The sequence below is a fragment of the Orcinus orca genome, chromosome 17 (genome assembly GCF_937001465.1).
Source record: "Orcinus orca chromosome 17, mOrcOrc1.1, whole genome shotgun sequence".
Classification (NCBI taxonomy): Eukaryota; Metazoa; Chordata; class Mammalia; order Artiodactyla; family Delphinidae; genus Orcinus; species Orcinus orca.
The window spans coordinates 23,031,833-23,045,416 of record NC_064575.1 but is presented as its reverse complement, the minus strand read 5'-3'; positions in this window follow the sequence as shown (position 1 = coordinate 23,045,416).

Genomic DNA, 13,584 nt, shown 5'->3' with positions numbered 1-13,584 from the left:
ATGGTCACCTTGTCTTTGATAAAGGAGGCAAGAATATACAATGGAGAAAAGGCAGCCTCTTCAATAAGTGGTGTTGGGAAAATTGGACAGCTACATGTAAGAGAATGAAATTAGAACACTCCCTAACACCATACAAAAAAATAAACTCAAAATGGATTAAAGACCTAAATGTAAGGCCAGACACTATCAAACTCTTAGAGGAAAACATAGGCAGAACACTCTATGACATAAATCACAGCAAGATCCTTTTTGATCCACCTCCTAGGGAGATGGAAATAAAAACAGAAATAAACAAATGGGACCTAATGAAACTTAAGAGCTTTTGCACAGCAAAGGAAACTATAAACAAGACGAAAAGACAACCCTCAGAATGGGAGAAAATATTTGCAAACAAAGCAACTGACAAAGGATTAATCTCCAAAATATACAAGCAGCTCATGCAGCTCAACATCAAAAAAACAACCCAATCCAAAAATGGGCAGAAGACCTAAATAGACATTTCTCCAAAGAAGATATACAGATTGCCAGCAAACACGTGAAAGGATGCTCAACATCACTAATCATTAGAGAAATGCAAATCAAAGCTACAATGAGATATCACCTCACACCTGTCAGAATGGGCATCATCAAAAAATCTACAAACAATAAATGCTGGAGAGGGTGTGGAGAAAAGGGAGCCCTCATGCACTGTTGGTGGGAATGTAAACTGATACAGCCACTATGGAGAACAGTATGGAGGTTCCTTAAAAAACGAAAAATAGAATTACTGTACGACCCAGCAATCCCACTACTGGGCAAATAACCTGAGAAAACCATAATTCAAAAATAGTCATGTACCACAGTGCTCATTGCATCACAATTTACAATAGCCAGGACATGGAAGCAAGCTAAGTGTCCATCGACAGACGAATGGATAAATAAGATGTGGCACATATATACAATGGAATATTACTCAGCCATAAAAAGAAACAAAATTGAGTTATTTGCAGTGAGGTGGATGGACCTAGAGACTGTCATACAGAGCGAAGTAAGTCAGAAAGAGAAAAAAAAATGCCGTATGTTGATACATATATATGGAATCTAAAAAAAAAAAATTTTCTGAAGAACCTAGGGGAAGGACAAGAATAAAGATGCAGACATAGAGAATAGACTTGAGGACACGGGGTGGGGAAAGGGTAAGCTGGGACGAAGTGAGAGAGTGGCATGGACATATATACATTACCAAATGTAAAGTAGATAGCTAGTTGGAAGCAGCTGCATAGCACAGCGAGATCAGCTCGGTGCTTTGTGTCCCCCTAGAGGGGTGGGATAGGGAGGGTGGGAGGGAGACGCAAGAGGGAGAGGTTATGGGGATATATGTATACATATAGCTGATTCACTTTGTTATACGGCAGAAACTAACACACCATTGTAAAGCAATTATACTCCAATAAAGATGTTAAAAAAATAAAAATAAATAAAAATAAAATTTAAAAGTATATATATTTTTCGATGAAGCAAATCCTTTTTTTAAATTGTGGTAAAATATACCTAATGTATGATTATCATTTTAACCATTTTTAAGTGTGCAATCCAGTGGCTTTAAGTATTGATACATGCTCATTGTTGTGCAACCATGACCACTATTGATCACCAGAACTTTCTCAAACTGAAGCTCTCTATCCATTAAGCAATAACTCCCTGTTTCTCTCTGCCCCCATCCTCCATAACCATCAGTCTATTGTACTTTTCTGTCTATAAATTTGACTACTCTAGGTAGTATTGTACAATAAGTGAAATCATACAATATTAATCCTTTCATGTCTGGTTTATCCCACTTAGCATAAATGTTTTCAAAATTCACCCATGTTGCAGCATGTATCAGAATTTCATTCCTTTCTAAAGCGGAATAATATTTATTGTATGTATATACCACATTTGTTTATCCATTCATCTATCAATGGACATTGAGTTGTTTCCAGGTTTTGGCTGCTGTGAATAATGCTGCTGTGAATAATGCTGCTGTGAACGTTGTGCTAGAATATATTTTTGAACTTACAATTGAATGAGTCTGTGACCTAAACAGCTTAACGGCATGAAAGAAAAGTATGCTATCCCATAATAAGTAATGGGGTGATTCAAGATAAGCTGGTTCATTGTACAGCATCTTCACAAACTCCTTTCTTGCGCTCCTTTCAGGTGTTTGATGAAACCCATAACCACCCCCAGTGCTTTGCCAAAAAGAACTGGCCTCTTTCTGTATTTGCTGATTTGCCCTTTTCCATGCAAATGTTCTTTCTATTTCCATGGTGTTTCAAACAACTAGGAAAGACTTTAGAAATCATCTAGGCCAGGAATTTAAAACATTTATGGGCACAGAAACCCTTATTCAAATAAAATTTTACTTAGTGTGAAAGATTGAATTATTGATCTCAATTCTTCCCTTCAGTGTAGTAATACTGTAAATGCATACTCTCAGCGTGGTCTTATGATGATGAATTATACTTTCCTACCCCTTGACTTTGGACTTGGGCATAGGACTTGCTTTGGCCAGTGGGATCTTAGTGACAGTGAACAGAGGCTGAAACATTCTTTAGTGTTTGGCTTTGCTCTATGGCACAGACCTTCAGAGCAGAGCCAAGCTTAATGGACCCACAGCCTGAAACAGAGCCATCCCAGACTTGTCGACCAGTGAGTGAAGTGAAAGCTTATTGTAAACCACTGACATTTTTGTGGCTGTTTGTTAAGCAGCAATAGCTAACTGATACAGAAATTAGTACCTAGAAGTGGCATTGGTCCTGGGATTGGGTGGTAGGCAGCAGGAAAATTGTTATGGGGGACTAGAAAAATAGCAGCCTGTGTTAAGTAGTAGCAAGACATTTGGTAAAACTGTCACCTGAGGTAACTTAGAAGATAGAAAACATACCTAATTAACAGAGACATTTGGCAAAAACTTTTGAGGCAGAATGTTGGAAGCATAAGCTGCATTTAATAAGGTACTACAAGAAATAGTTGAATTCAGGAAAAATTTTATCAAACCAGGGGTGTAGGCATTAAAACATTGCTCAAGCAAAAGTGAAATCCACAGTGTTGACATGACCTCAGGGTAAAGACCAAATCTAGAATGTAGCTAAAACATCTTGAAAGGACTTTTGAAAGGACTAAAATATGTCTAGCAGATTCTTTCAGATGGACAGAAGAACTCACAGAAATCATAAGGGCAAAGTGTCACAGAAGCCTGAATGTGCCCAAAGTGAAGTAATTAAGTTTAGAGAGATAAAGTCTTACCTCAAAAAAAAAAAAATTGTGGGTGTGCCTTTTGCATATGAAGTTTATTGGAATCAAATAAGTAGAAAGCTCGAAAAGTTTTGGGGAGATACCTTTTGACAGAAGTGCTTCCAGTCTAGACTAAAAGAGTCTGAAACTGTTCAAGATATAAAAAGATTTCATGAACCCCAACTCCTACAGCCAGGAAGGGGTCTTTAAAAATGGCTTAGCTGATATGTTCTTATGTTCTTCTTATGTTCTCTTCACAAGATGGCAAGGAGTATGACAGAACAGAAAGAACCTCTTGAGAAGCCAGGAACAGTGGAGAAAGATGGACCTGAGAGCCAACCCTGTGAGGCAGAATAGGGGTCTAATCGACGAACACCCCTTACCTTAAGATGGGATTCCCATAATATTTACCTACTAGGATTTTAAAATTGCTGTGGTCCAGTGATTGCTGTGTGCCCTCTATTCTTTACCTTTTCAAATTGGAGTATTTATTGCAGTCATCATGTTCCACCATTACACATTAGGTGTTATAGTAATTATATATTGCTAAGTAAAAAATTACCCCCAAATTTAGCAGTTTAAAACAACACACATTTATTATGTCACAGTTTCTGTGGGTTCAGGACCCCAGGCACAATGTAAGTGGGTCCTCTGATTCTGAGTCTGTCACAGGCCTTCATTCAAGTTGTCAGCCAGGGATGGGGTCTCATCTGAAGGTTTGACTGGGGAAGGGTCCTCCCCCACACTCACTTACATGGTTGGCAGGATTCAGTTTTCTGAGGGCTCCTATATGGAAGGCCTTAACTCCTTGGTGGCTTTTGAGTGGAGGTCACCCTCAGAGCTTCCTCCACATGGCACCTTGCTTCAACAAAGTCATCAAGATAAAAAGAGATCCATCTGCTGGCAAGATGGAAGTCACTATCTTATGTGACCTAATCACAAAAGTGACATCCCCTTAAAGTTGCCATATTCTATTGGTTAGAAGCAAGTTACTCAAGGGAAGAGGATAACTCAAGGCTATGAATGCCAAGAGGTGGGGACCATTGGAGTCATTTTAGAAGCTGCTTGCCTTAGGTATGTGGAAGGCAGATAATTTTCTATTTAGTTTATAGGTCTCTGGGTCAAGAGTAGCAGGGTCTGGACTTCATAGAGATCACAAGATCCTGGATTTTTTGCAGATACCATAATTGGATAAGGCTTAGGGGAGGGGGCAGTCATCGGATACAAGTGAATAAGTTTTTCATGTGAGTAGGATGTAAATAGTTGTAACCAAGAGGACAACCATGACAGATTGGATTACTTACCCCAATTCTCCACTCCCCTGTAGTAGAACCCTTGCTATAGTCTCATGATGGATAGGGTGTAGAACCCTTGCTATTGGGGAGCTCGTTTCTATAATTGATATAAGCTAAAAGATACAAGTAAGTTCAGGAAACATTTAGACGAATCTATGAATGGTAAACCCAGATTTGAGTAATAAAGGAAACCAGGGAGTTTGAAATGAATCCCAAAACTTCTGAGGCCAACATTAATGGAATACTAAGAGACTTTGAAACCACAGGCTGGTTAGACCATTGGGCTGACCCAGTATTGCATTTCTTATATTCATATCATTTGGTTTTAAAAATAAATACACATTTTAGTATAAATTCCTAAGGGAAACTTGTAGTTTATTTGAAAAGACTGTAACTTCCCCCCATGTTTCTTTTAAACTAATTACAAAGAACTCAGAGATGCTCTAAGCCAAAGGATGTAGGAAACTCTATGAATGAAAGTGTGTGATTTTATGTTCTCACACCTGCATTCTATGTGCGGGAAATGGAAAACAGGATTTTGAACATAGGATCTTAGCCTCCAGGTAAGAAATTATATGGGACCCTGAAATCATCCTGTGGACAGATGAAATCTTTAGAAACCAAAAAGGCTCAGATTACTACCATTTGCTTCACAAAATTGCCTGCTTGAAAAAACAATCCAACTTTTTTTTTTTTTTTTTACCATACTCTATAAGTCTCAAATCATTATGGTTTGGGAAAAATGCACATGAGACTGTGATAGCAATAATTACTTCAAATGAATAAAAGAAAGCAAGATATTGTGTTTTTTTTCCAGGCAACATTTAAATGCAGAATCCTTCATTTTTAGATGCAGTAAATACCACAGAAGCCAGTAGATAAAAATGATGTCCTAACTCCCAAAACCATACCAAAGCAGTGGGAATTCCACTCAGGCGGGCAGCTGAGACAAGGATTGTGGGTAAATGCTGCAAGCCTGTTGGTGGGAAATAATGGTACGTCTGAGTTATGTTGCTGCATAACTATCTTTTAGATATATTTAGTGATGACCAATGCACTAGTAAATTTCCAAAATAGAACCACAAAATAGATTACAATTTAAGGTAATCCCATGCCTGTAATTTTGTTTTTAAAAAATATTCTGGGCCATTAGCCATTTCTATCTTTGTTAACACCTCTGCCTTCCCACTCATTCTCTGGTGCAGGTGTTAACAGAATTTGAAACGACTAATGGACCAGAAAAAGTCCTGGAAAATCTACCAAGTGGATACTATAATCAGCCTCCACATCTTCTAACTTAAATGTTCCTTGACAGATGTGGAGCAAGAACTAGAAAAGACATTCTTCCACAAGAGCAAGAAGGAAAGTGATTATAAAGTGGGATCCTCTGGTAAACCACAACTTAAAGTCTTACTCATGTGAGGTGAATTAACTTTGCAGTGGCTATCTTTAAATAATTCTCTAAGCCTAGGAAGTAATCCGTCATGGCTGTTTACAGTGTGGATTGGATGACCACTTGAGTCTGTAATGTTTAGGGAAGACTCTACAAAGTTTCCATGGTTATTCAGAGAAACAGACTCTGAACTCACCTATAACAAAGAACTTGAGCTCATTAGACAAGACTTGCGCATCCTTATAGGACCCGAGGGTATGTTTTGGCTTATGGTCCTAATGCCCTGTCCCAAGACAGAGACCAGCTTCTGCTTTCATCAGAGTGTTCCTTCACACAGCACTTCAAGCATATCTAGAGAGCTCCAAGTCAAGGCCCAGGGAAGCCAGACCCAAAGAAATTTAGGTGTCCTCTCTCCCCTGTGTCAGGGCCTGCTTGTCAGGTTTATTTCCCATTCCAAAGCCATCTTCCTCCCGATGAAAGACAGGGACTGTCCACAGAAGTACGCCTCTTCCCTGGAGCCTAGACAGGATTTGCATTTTGGGATAAAACACTGTAATCTTCACATCTGTTGCAGAAAGATATAGGGAGGCATGGTCATTAACTAATGTTCTCCAAACCTCATGGCTTCATCGGTGGTGACCTGCCTCCACTTTCCACCACAAAATCTCTATGCAGTTGTAATAGGGAAGACTCCATATTGGATCCATTTCTTTTACTTTAACCTTTGTATTCAATTGCTTTTGCTACAAGTTAATCACTAAAGGGATGTTGCCTATGGCTTAAAGTATACACAGTGGCCCATCTCTGGGAGCCCTGCCTCCCATGCCTGAGTGTTAAGCTCAAAAACTTTGTTTAGCTCAGAGGAAACATCCTGATCAGGCCCACCTGTGAATGGCTGCAGGGAAAGAAGAAATTAACACATCCTTTTCAGAGTCTGGCCAGAAAGAGGAAATAGTTGCAAAATCTTATCACTTCTTTTTGCTTTACCTCCTCCCCTCCCCTCTTTGTTCTATAAAAGAAACTAGCATCCAAGCCCCAGGCAAGATGGTCCTTTGGGACACTAGTCCACCATCATCTTGATCTGCTGGCTTTCCAAGTAAAGTCACTATTCCTTGGCCCAATAACTCACCTCTCAATTTATCAGCCTGTCATGTGATGAGCAGTACAAGCTTGAACTTGGAAACACAGTGAGTTCATACTAGCGTTAGCAAAGGTGCCAAGACACCACATATTCTTTATGCTGTTTCTACTGCTCTCAATTTTCTCCCTATCATCTCTTCATCAATATACATTCAACACAAAATGCTTTCCCCAGTATAAGCCAAGTTTAGTACTTAAAAATAATTTTAGAGAAATATGGAAAACATAATCTACTATTTTTCTGACTAACCATTTCTAATGGTATGTTCACATGGTTAACATTTATTAGAAAAAAATTATTTAAAAATTTTATGGATCAAAAATATGGTAAACTCTTGCTTAATCGGAGAGGTGTCAGTTGCTAGGGAAAATGTAAATGTCTACACAACAAAATCTTGCCTACAAAACTCTAAAATGGATTACTCAGTCTCCTGCCCCCAAAAACATTTCCTGCTTTTTAAAATAGAGAATACTGAACAGGATTTAAAGTTTCCCTTTATGACTCAGGGCCACCATTATGGAAAACAATTTCATAATGATGTGATTTCCCAGGGATTACTAAGGTGGGTAGAGTTGCCAGTTCCTACTGAGTGGTCCAGGATCATTGCACTCATTGAAGTTTTTATCTTGTTACCTATCACCTCCCTTGCTATCAGCTGATACTCTTTACTTATGTCAATTTACCTGCTTCTTCTAGGAATCCCCACGCTGCTCTTAATCTAGCTTTGGGAGATTCTGATTATACACTAAATGACTCTCAATGACAATCCATCAGTTCTTCTATTTGTTTTAAACATTTTTGCCCCCTCCTTTCTCTGCTGTCAGCTGTCACTTTTATTGGTGTCAGTGTGCTTTTCTGTTTCTAACTTAGATGCTTGTTTTACAGTAGCCTGGAAGAGGGTTGAGAGCAATTTTGTAGAATTGTAGAAATGTGTATACATTTTGTGATATCTATTTTCTATCTGAAACCTTTCAATCCATTTTTTCCAGAACCACAGCTCTGTTTTAGATGTTAAAAACTGTTATCAGTCTATCATTGAAATGAAAGATTTTAGAAAAAAAGAGAAGACAAATAAGAAAATAATTGACTAGGTTTCAAATCAATTTTGAGTGTCCTGGTACAATTTCCCAGGCCTAAAGTATCTGAGTAAAGAAGTGGATGGAAGAATGGTTGGATTAATTATTTCGACTTTGAAGCCTATTAGTACGTTGTAGATTTATCTCTTAGGGAGTTATTTACACTTTCTTAATAAACTGTTAATATGTCCAAGATAGGGATTAGGTTTCACTCATTGTCATGTCTTCTGTGCCCAACACAGTGTCAGGCACAGAGAAAATGTTCATCTATATCTGTTTAATGTAATTTAGTGGATTCAGTGGCCATCACTGTACAAAATCCTCTATCAACAGAGAAAGTTTAGATGTTCTGCAAACTCTGCCCCCCAAGGTGGGAAGCAGACAGTTTTAGCAATAAGACTGGTACACATAATCTCCTGGATTCCCGTCCATTTTGCTCTTCCCTACCTCTACTCTTCACCTCCACTGCCACCCCGTGCTTTCTGAGCTACCACTTTGTTTTAGAGGCTTTGAACAGAAGCTCTGAAAGATGATGCTATATGAACATATTTTGGGTGTCCATATGAGTCTGGTTCATATCTCCTGGTAATTTTCCAGCAAAAAGCTGGTTGCTGGGCCCATGTCTCCATGTTTAGCCTTTTGCTGGCCTGCAGGGCAAGGACAGAGAAGGTGACTGTGTGTGTGACTTGAAAGGATGTCTCATTATTTATTTATTTTTTTAATTTTTTTTTATTTTTGTGGTATGTGGGCCTCTCACTGTTGTGGCCTCTCCCGTTGTGGAGCACAGGCTCCGGACGCGCAGGCTCAGCAGCCATGGCTCACGGGCTTAGTTGCTCCGCGGCATGTGGGATCCTCCTGGACCGGGGCATGAACCCGCGTCCCCTGCATTGGCAGGCGGACTCTCAACCACTGTGCCACCAGGGAAGCCCCAAGGATGTCTCATTATTTCATGTTAACTGGGCTCTTTCACTTCTGCATTGGCACAAACATTAGAGTATTCACTATATTCATTGCAACCAGGGAAGAATTTCTTGAGTCTAAAGGTTGTGGGAAGTTTGAGGAGACAGAAAAGGAGAAGGCCCAGAATTCCATTCTCTCTTGGAGCATTCTGGTGCGTTCATGAATTGCATGCAGGTCTGGTAGACCTTCAATGTCCACTGCTTTCCTGCCTCTGAGTACTTTTCCCTCCGTCACTCATAGATGCTGTTTACCCAAGAGTTGACAGGCAGCTTTTTCCTCAAGGATGCTGGAAGGATGGTTCCATTGAAGCTAAGCATTTGGCTCCCTGTTCGATACCACAAAAAGTGGACAAGGATGCCTCTTAATCAAGTTTGTCCTCACAAAGAGATAATCTCTGCTCTTTGATTTGAGAACCACTCCTCTGCCCCCATTCTCATAGTAAACAATGGCTTGTTAAACTTTTCTCTGTGTCTATACACAAAACAACGTCACTCAAACAGAGTGAATAATTGCATGGTCTACACAGTATAACTTCCATCTGTTCCATCTGTGTTTCTTCTAGCCCAAGTCCCACAGATTAAGCTATGATGTAACAGGTGAAATATTTCTATTATTTACCTAAAAATGAAAATGCAAGCAGTGGGAGCTATGGAAGAGGCCTGGCTAGACTCAAACTACTGACATCAGACAGTCTTCTTACATATACTCTCACAGGCAAGTTCTAGGGAACTTGTTTGTTTATTTACGTATTAGGACTTCAGAACAGATAAGTTGAACTGCTCTTTTTCTGTGTCCATTCCAAGTTGTAGTTAAAATAAAACAAAACAGCAACGACAATAAAAAAACATTTTTTAAGTGATTGTGTACAGTTTTTTGGCACTAATATAAGCTGTATGCTGGAAGCTACTCATTTTTCTGACCTCAAGTTCAGGTCTATGAGTCTGATCCCCCAGGGAATAGATAAGAGAGGGCACCTTGTTTTTGTGGACTTGAAAGTGACTTTAAGTACATAACTTCCGGATGGATATTCTGGCCCATCAGGCTTTACCAAAATTTGTTTTGATATTGAGTTATATGAGCTGCTTATATATACATTGGATACTCACAAGCCAATTAAAAAATGGGCAGAAGACCTGAATAGACATTTTTCCAAAGAGGAAATGCAGGTGGCCAACAGAAACATGAAAAGATGATCAACATTGCTAATCATCAGGGAAATGCAAATCAAAACCACAGTAAGATATCACCTCACACCTGTCAGAATGGCCATCATCAAAAAGAACACAAATAGCAAATGTTGGCAAGGATGTGGAGAAAAGGGAACCCTCGAATGCTGTTGGTGAGAATGTAAATTGGTGCAGCTACTGTGAAAAACAGTAAGGAGGTTTCTCAAAGAACTAAAAATAGAACTACCATATGACCCAGCAATTCCACTCTGGTGTATATATCCAAGAAAAAAACCCAAAAAAACAAAAAAAAAATTAATTCAAAAAGATACATGCACCTCAATGTTCATAGCAGCATCATGTACAATAGCCAAGATATGGAAGCAGGCTAAGTGTCCATCAACAGATGAATGGATAAAGAAGATGCAGTATATATATACAATGGAATACTACTCAGCCATACAAAGAATGAAATTTTGCCATTTGCAGCAACATGGGTGGACTTGGAGGACAAGTCCCCTCAGCCCCACAGTGTGTAGCCTCTGCCTGCAAATTCAGTGTCCAGCCAACCTCTATCTCCTCGCCTCTCTTATCGCACTTCCTGCCTCCCTGTCATTCAAGCCTCAGACTGTCTGGCTTAACTAGCCTTCCGGGTAGGCAGGACTCACCTATGGGCATTTCCATGGTAGTAGGTTCTTAAAAGAAACAAACAGAAGAAGCAGCAAACAGTAATATATTCTCCAAGCAGGTAGTATATTTTCAAATTTTCTTATGACTTGTTGGATTCCTTTCCAGCTTTTGATGGTCTTTTCACTTTGGTTTGCACATGTTTTAATATCCTCAAAATAGCTTATCTTGAAATCTTGCCTTCCATTTTGTAGAGAACCCAGAAGGAGAATGGCGCCTTTCTGAAAAGCCAAATAACTATGTGTCTTGTTGTAACAAACAGAATCGTTACTTAGGAGCAAAGTATCACCATAGTTAAATGCTCTCCAGATGCCTGCTTGCCACCAGAGTATAAACAGATATTTTCTGGTCTGTATTTACCTCTTTAAAATGCAGCTCTTTAAAACACACACACACACACACACACACACACACACACACACACACACACACACACACGAAAGAATTAAGAGGTTCTCGTCTCTAACTTTGGACAATTAGTAGTATTTCCCCAAGGGGAGACAAAGGGGGATTAGAACCTGGCCTGTCACTACAGAAACTTGATCAGTTGGCTGGACTTCATGGAAGCCCGCCTGGACTGCGTGATGGAGGTCCCCATTCCTGGGAGCATTCCTACTCCCCAGAGGCTTTCAGTGAGGAATACTCAACAATGAGAAACAAGTAGAAAAGCTTAAACATCTCAATGAGCAGAATCCAGTATGGGGATCATCTCTGACAGGGGCTTCCTTGAAAGACAGTGTGGCCATCACATTCCACCTGGTACTACTGTGGAGACCGGGGCACAAGGATGAACAAAGCCAATACAGTCCTGGCCTCCTGGAGCTTAACTTCAGTGGGGAAACAGATATTGTACCCATACTCTCAAAAATAAATATATAAGCAGAAATTTGGTAAGTTCCAGAAAGAAAAAGTTCTGTTTGCATGGGAACATAACTGGGTGACTTGGTTTAGATCGGAGGAGTCAGGAAAAGTCTCAGCAAGGTTGGGGGAAACTGCGTGCAAGCACATATATGAAGACCCAAGGGCATGTGAGAGCTCGGCCAGATGCAGAGACAGAGACATCAATGGGCAGAAGTGTCAGGATCATTATGGGGTGAGTATTTTTTCAGGAGAAAATCAAAAGTGATGGCTTTACAAACCTGACAACCTTGAAACTGCTTCTTTGAAGATAAAAAAAAACACAAAATTTTAACAGTTAATGCAGTAAAATTACCACTTGGTTATGGGTAATCTAAAAATATTCATGTGAGCTGTATTCATTAGTTCAACCCTATGTAAGAGAAAAGGCAACAACAGTGGCTAAAGCTACAGAGAGGTTTCTTGTTCTCAGTGACTGGTTGTTTGTTAGCTCAAGGTCTCTGTTATTCTTGGCCTTTTCCTCATGACTACAAGGTAACTGCTTATGCTCCACTGCAGTCACTATCTCAACTTTCCAGGCAGGGACAGGAGTGACGTGTACATCAGGAAAGCAAAACTTTGGATGGTGCTCGTCAGTAGACATCATATAAATTTTTTTTTAGTGTCGTGGCTTCTCCAAGTTGCCAGAGAAGACTGGAAGTATTTTTAATTTGGGCATCAAAATTGGGTTCTATAATTAAGGAAAAAAGGGAATATGGATGTTGGACGGGCAATTAGTTGCCTTTGCAACCTACAGTTTTTTAGCCTACTCTGTAGGTGGAAATCCTTTTTTCTACACCCATGCAAAATGTGTCACATGTATTTCAATAAATTATGACTTTGGGGCATGTGTTCATCATCTTCTCTATGATCCCCAACAGTCTGAAGGAGTCTTTTGCAGTATTAACTGGACTTCAACCAAAATGAATCTTCTCCAACGAATCATTCGATTAACCTTTGTGTTTAACACAAATTTGTTTCCCTTTAGGGTTGTATTTTGTCCAGTTCCCTAAAACCAGAGCATCAGATCCGCTCTACTCCCCTGTTAGAGGCAGACAGACATGTGTTGGTTTCTGCAGCCTGTCTGCTGTAGTTTGGGAGTGAAAGAAAACCAAGAAATAAACTTTCTGAGTGGTTTAATCAATCCAAGATGCATGCTATTTTCAGATCATCTGTTGCTTTTGTATTTTAGAACTCTAGATTAGCTTTTCCCGTCAGTATATTCTGAGATCTTTGTTTAATTGAACATTCTCCTGGGTTGGACTTGAGGAACCAAGGAAATGATTGGGTCTGAGTGGTGGAAGGCTCCAATAGGTATCTGGGACACCACGACTTATATCCTCATGGTCTCATGTGTTATTTCAGCCAGTGTTGGGGTGACAAGTCTATGTAGGTTTTGGTACATTTTGTGCTGACAGTGCCCCTTAAGCACATAACCACATGTGGTGGCCAGCCTATATGTTGGCCCTTGATTATCTCCACCTTCTGGTATCTCAGTCTTGTATAGTTCTTCCCCATATTGTATCAGAATTGGTCTGTGTGGCCAATAACATAGATACTATTGGCTAGGTCATAGAAGACATCATAGCTTCTGCCTTATTCTCTCTCTTGGAACTCTCATTCTGGGAGAAGCTAGCTGCCATGCTGTAAGGGCACTCAAGCAGCCCTCTGGAGAGACCCACGTGATGAGTCAATAAAGCCTACTGCCAACAGC